Here is a 6,416-nt window from a genome sequence, read left to right as displayed (position 1 = left end):
CCCTATATCCAGCCACTGTTTCAGTTATGTGTTTACCAATACCAATCAACCATATGATGTGGTGCACAGTAGGTTGCCTCAATGCACATTACAGGAATCTTGAGAAAAAGTCCTTATCCCTTATACGGCTCACTATAGAGACGGAATAATTAGAAGCGCCCCCCCCCCCCCTCCCAATCTCTTACGTTCAAGGAGCAGACGACCGGTTGCCTACCTACTAGGCGGACCCTCATTCGGCATAGTTTTATTCTATATTTTTTGTGTCTTCTATAAATTTAATGCACTTCGCTCAGCTACCCCGTGCACAATGTTAACGCACGGGGCCCTACGTGACAAAAATATCCGACTGGTTGATGATTGGGGATTGGGTGACTGGATGACTGGATAGTGACTGGAAAATGACTGGATTGAAATCTGTACACCGATTGGTGGAAGTTGCGGCCCCCTCGGGATAACTCATTATTAGATGTTAAGAAAATCTGAGGAGTTTTCCCCAGACTAGGAGTTTCTCAAAGATTTTCCTTTCTCCTTGACCTCTTCAGACAACGTTTAATTATACCATGCTATAGATTTTTGTGGGGTTGGGATGGGGGGCGGTCCTTCATTTAGGGCATAATATGTGTTTTGAGGCACACAACGCGTCATAGCATTATAATTTCTGATGCATATTTATTTTTCTTTTGGATGCAAAGGCGGCGGATGCGAGATGCGCAGCCGTGGCACCTCGCTACGCCGGCTGCGCTCGGTGGGCTGGGCGGTTGAGTGGAGAGACGCACTTCCTGGTCGGGTAATGCAGTCCGGGGGTTAAGGGTGCAGGAAACTGGAGAGAACAAGAGAATAGGCGACAGGGGAGGGGAGAGGGGGCCGAGAAGGAGGCATCAAACATCACTGCAATTCATCATGACATCTTAAGGTGCTCGTTGAGTTATTGCCACGTGTGTAAAGCTGTTCGCACATGATTGCTGTCTAGTATGTTCGCGTAATTATGATGCCACCCTTTATTCCGCAAAGTAGCTCAAAGAGCAAAAGGGTAAAATAAAGGACAGTTAGCCCAAAAAAGAGATACGTAGCCGTGGCACCTCGCTACGCCGGAAAAAGGTTGGTACAATCTAATAACGCGGCATGCTAAAGGTCAAGGGCGCTCGGATGATGAGCGTCTTTTTTACTGCGCTTTTTATTGCGCGTGAGTGTTCAAAAGTTTAGCAGCCGGCCTGGGCCATAGATAGAAATCTGGGGGAGTGGGGAACGGGGGAAAGGGAGGGGAGGGGGCTTCCACCGCTCTACAGATCGCTCTGGCCGCTGGTCGGCATCAGCTCAGCAACGTAATTCACGCGCATCCGTTCTGACCTCGGCTCGCCAGGGGCCAGTCGTGAAACCGTTCGCTCACCAAAGAATGCCCCCGTCACCTGCGCTCCACGAAACACCTCTACTTAGCATACGCACTTTATGAGATCGCTCTTGCCAGAGTGTGTTTGAGGATACGGGCTCTAAAGTGACAGCGAGCGGGTCGTGCGCGCCTGCGTGCGGGACGTGCGCTCGACGTGCGTCTGCAGCCAGGAGCGGGACAAAGAACCTCAGCCCGGGCTCAGCCCACCCCGCTCTGCGCCGCTCAGTTCGTAAAACGGGGTTTATTTGTTTATTGGGGCGTGCGCCTGAGTGCACCGCTAAGGTCATGACCTCGCTCATGGCCGCCTCTCGCGTGTCGCAGCATGTGCACAGGATGTGCCCGGGCCCGGCCTGCCAGCCCAGAGGCTCTTGCGCTGCCGGAACGTTTTTATCCCCGTTTGGTATTTCATTGGTATTTCAGGTGAACGCCGGCCGCACCTTGTTCGACTGCAGAACTTTGTGCAGCGCTCGCTGCCATAGAATATTGTAATTCTAATTAACGTTAACGCTTCTTGACTGCATCTGCATCTTCAGGCTGCAAAAGATCCTAGTCAGCGTAAGGCTAAGCTCTCAGCGCCGGAGAGAGGCAGAGAGATAGAGAGAGGCAGAGAGAGAGGCGAAAAACGAAGACTTACTATAAACTTGTCGTGCAATAGGGTATTACACATGTACACTTGTAGCCGTAACCTGCTGGAACTCCGAGACTGAAAAATGAGAATGGTATAGGAAGATGTAAAGAAGCGGCAATCTAGAATTAAACCATAAGAGGTAGCGTAACCGTTTTTCCTTCGATGAGTGTTGGCTATATTCCGGAAATGCAACGCCATGTACCCAGGTAATAGTTTTCTCGAATCAATTAAGGCTTTGTTGAATCAAAGTAACATAGGTACGATGAAGTGTTTGACTTGACTTGACTTTGACCCACGAAGCCACTTTTGGCCCAAAGGTATAGATCCGGCCGCAGCCGTTCTAATTACCAGGCCCTTCCATCAAACATTCTGTTTAGTGTAGTAGTTTGCCAGTTGTGCCAGTGGTAACTTTTAGTTCTGGAGTTACAACTAGCAAACTTTAACTTTAAGCTTGCCAGTTTAAACTGGCAATCTACGGTACTACACACTAAGATTAGCAGAGGCGCTATTCGAATTCAAACAAAAATGTATTTATACCTATTTCAGAGAAACGATCTATGGGTATGTTCTCAATTCAAGAACTGTACGTAAAATTTTGAGACCAATATCTTGTTTTTAAGTCCTACATGCTCCTTTAAAATAAACTAGTCTCAAAATTTTAAGTACTGTTAGTTGTTGAATTGAGAACACATTTTTGGGGGTGTAGGGAGAGTTCCTCTCATTGTTAGAGATGTGCGAACATGTTTGGCATCGAACGAACTCGAACAAACCGAACAAAAAATTTGTTCGTTCGAGACCGAACATGAAGTGTTCGAGCACGAACTGTTCGAAAAATAACGTCTGGAGCGTTCGTTGTCAAACAATGTTCGCAGCATTGCTCAAAAACTTGTCTAAAAGAGCAACGCAGAGGCGGGAATGAAGTGACGATAAGTGATATAATTATGAAAAGAGAACTATTAGGAAGACTGTTCGAGTACTGTTCATTCGGATATGAACACTAAGGGGTTTGGTTCGGTTCGAGAAATCACAGAGGTGTCCGTGTTCGGTTCGAACTGTTTTTCGAAATTTCTGTTCGTGTTCGTTCGAATTCGAACCAAGGCTGTTCGCACATATCTCTACTTCTCCTTTGAAGATACTTCCGCGCGCTTGCGTTAAAACCTCCGTCGGCCGACGGCACCGGGAGAGAGAGGCAGCGAATTTTCTCGCTCTTGCCACTTGTTCCCTATTCTTACAGCCGTCTCGAGATACCGCATTCAGTATCGGGTCGTACTTCATTCACTCTCTTTTCGTTACCTATCGGTTTCTTACTCTTTCACTGCAGACAATACGTCCACCGTGCATCTGGCCGGTTGTTGTTGTTTCCCCCTCTCCGCTCCCTCCCCTCGGGGGCCCCGGGGGCCCCAGGGGCCGGCCGACCTTCTGGTCGACCTTGAGCCTGTACTGCTCTGGGAGGCTGCACAGGTGGGTAACAGCAGCGCGCTCCGACCATGAGAAATTCGTTGTATTTTTGTCTTCTTTTTCTTTCATACGTCTGTCCTTTTCTGCTCCATTTTTTTTTCTCCTTACAAAGGTTGAGCAAGAAGCAGCATTTCCTCGCATGTCACAGACACTTTGCTGCTCGCGTTCTTGCATTCAGTTTATGTTGTTGGGGGTCGCAGATTGATGTAATAGGTCGCCGACGAAATGAATATCATTGCCTGATGGTGCAGGCAGGGCCACAAACTATTGGCATATTTCAATCGGTCGGCTGAGCAGAGATACACGATGACACATCACAACGGGCAACATTATTTCACCCGCTGAGGAATCACTAGTGATAAGCCTAGACGGCCGTAAGTACGCGCGCACTCATCAATCGAGGTGATTCTAATTGGCACGTATAGACGAAGAATGTCATGAATGCGATGGGAGAAGAAAGAGACTGAAAAATATCCCTTTATGAGCGAGAGAGAGAGAGAGAGAGAGAGAGAGAGAGAGAGAGAGAGAGAGAGAGAGAGATAGAGAGAGATGTTTTCTGATTGCGCTTATCTTCATGGGGCTGGGCACCACACGACCTGGTCATCTCATCTCGATAATGAGATGTGAGATGTGTCGAAGGGCCTTCCCTCGTCGTCCAGCCACCTTCACTATCCGTCACCCATGGCGCTCCACCACGAGGGGCTAGTCATCGAGGCACATTCACTGCATGCTGAACACTCCATGTTTCCATCGGGGATTCGCAACTGATTCGCAGGCCGCCGCAAGGCGAGGCCCCCGCTATCCAGGCGCTATCACGCCCTGGTAATGTTTATTATTTTCCGTTATTATATGTGACGCGGGGCGGGCGCCACCGCTGGACAGTGGCGCCCACTCTTTCTGTCCTTCACGGCAGACATCCATCTAGCTGCGCCCAGCCAAGCCAGACCGCAGCGGAGCGAGGAGACGAGCCCGCCGCGCCCCGCCGCGCCCCGCCGCACCCGCGCCACGACCCAAACACAGAAGTCATCCCACTGAAAATGACGCGCAGCTGACCTTTTGTCTCTGGCGGGGGGCGGCAGCGCCCCACCCGGCCTCTGCTGGGTGCACCCTTGCCTACCGCAACGTCGGCCAAGGGTTAGGCAACTCCGTCTTTCTTTTGACGGCGACCTGCTACGCTTCTCAGAGGTCGCCGTCGACGACGTCGCGCGCTCGTGTCCTTCGATGGGCGGCGACGCCGGGGTCACTGTGCCGGTCTATGCTGGAGAGGAAAGTGTTTTTGCCGGCCTTCTGCAGATTATGCCTGATGAAAGTGAAGCGCCCGAGGGCACGGGATTCAGATTTTGCCGAGGAGCTGCCACCTTCTTCACCCTCGCTATCTGATGTCCACCACCGTCGGCCGCTGCAGCTCGCCGGCCCGCATAGTTTGCACTGCTCTTCGATACACATTTGCTCAGTACCGTATTTGCGCACTGCTTTCCTTTATTAGACAACGGACCTGCCTCAACTTCCTGTCAAGGCCACCACTACTGCGGGACTGCGCCAGGCTGCGCGCGGCGGCAGCAGGCGGCAGCAGGCGGCAGCGCGGACAACAAAGGAGGAAGCTGTGGCGGGTCGCGCTGGGCCGGGAGGGACCGGAGGGCACCGGAGTGTTATCTGCCGCGCTCCTGGCAGTGATAACATCTCACGGTGAAACTGTTGTCGAGGAGCGGCGGCGCAGCGGCTGTGGCGGCGGCCCGACGTCTCGCTGCTGAGTAGCGGAATGTTGTTGTGCATCAATAGCTGTGCGCGCTCCGGCCAGGGCGGTGTCAGCTGATGCTGCTCCTCTGCTCTCGCACCTGCGTCCTGCGGCTGGCCTGCGGTGCCGAAGCTGCCTGTACGCCGAGCCGAGCCGGTCGGCAGCGGCGCGAGCCGAGCCAGCGATCTCCCTGCTTGGCGCTGCTCGGCGCAGCCTGGCGTGGCGCGCGCTTGGGCTTCGCGCTCTCGCCGCTGCCGAGCGGGAGCGCGCTGGCGTCGCGCGGCGTACTCACCTCGGGAGCGAGCCCCCTCGAGCGGGTAGGCCGGCGGGGCCGAGCCGAGAGCCGAGCGTCCGTCGGGCGGTCGGTAGTGGTAGTATGCGTCAGCGCGCCACTCAGGGCAGGTCCTCGTCGCCCCGCAGCGCGTCCGTCGGGCACGCCAGTGTGAGAAACACCTTGTCGGAGTGAGATGTGTCAGAAGTGAATGCGTGTGTGTTCGTCGTGTGTGTGTTTGTGAGTGCCCCCCTGTGCGAGATTTTCCCTCTTCAATTGAGTGGATTTTATCTCGTTCTGGAATTTTGCCACCTGTGCGGACGCAGCTTGCCGGACTTTTTGGATTAACCTGAATACCGAAGGTGAGTTTTGTCTGTATGAATAAAGAAGAGACGCGGTTGCGAGTAATATCTCTTAAACAGATGGATGGCCATGGCCAAGCTTCCGATCATCACCTGAAGGTGTCTTCTAACCGGGAGTGCCTACCTTTCGGCGTTTGAAGCACCAATGTTACCCCCCCCCCTCCTCACCACTCTACCGCTACATCCCAAGATAATGACTGGGAGATGCAACGCATCGCGACGATTAAACTGTGTAGGAGGTGGCGAGGGGGAGAAGTCTCAAATCGTTATCAGAAGTAAAGTTTTGATTCTAAGTGTTTTTATTTACCAAAGGGAAGCAACGCCCGTGTCAAAGCGGGGCGGTTGGTGTCCTAGAAGGTGGGAGGGAGCGGGGAGGGTGTGCTCTTGCAGTGACGGACGCGCCCGTTCCAGTCCGCCTGGTGCGCGGCCCTGGACGCCCTACGTGGGCATCGCTTCCACGCCGCCCAAAAAGTTCTCACGTTGAGGAGGTTCCGCGTCGCGCCTGATGACCATCCCGGCCCGGCGGGTGGTGGTGGGCACTGTCTTTGTCCTCCTCCTCCTCCTCCTCCTCCTCC

General features: G+C 53.1%; 1 protein-coding gene across 9 annotated transcripts in view; it reads left to right on the top strand.

Annotated features, from left to right (window-relative positions):
- Positions 1–6,416, top strand: part of LOC113204576 (uncharacterized) — a 138,480-nt gene that overhangs the window by 96,441 nt on the left and 35,623 nt on the right. Inside the window, exon 1 of one of the 9 annotated variants that reach the window (XM_052263984.1) lies at positions 5,559–5,841. The exons of the other annotated variants lie outside the window; for them this stretch is intronic. The gene's annotated coding sequence lies outside the window, so the exon portion shown is untranslated. Of the gene's footprint in view, positions 1–5,558; positions 5,842–6,416 lie in introns of those variants that run through there. 9 annotated transcript variants of the gene reach the window in all.

Source organism: Frankliniella occidentalis, unplaced genomic scaffold, assembly GCF_000697945.3.
Source record: "Frankliniella occidentalis isolate FOCC.00 unplaced genomic scaffold, Focc_3.1 Scaffold15, whole genome shotgun sequence".
NCBI lineage: Eukaryota > Metazoa > Arthropoda > Insecta > Thysanoptera > Thripidae > Frankliniella > Frankliniella occidentalis.
The sequence above is the reverse complement of the archived record's forward strand: the minus strand, read 5'-3'. Positions and strand labels throughout refer to the sequence as shown.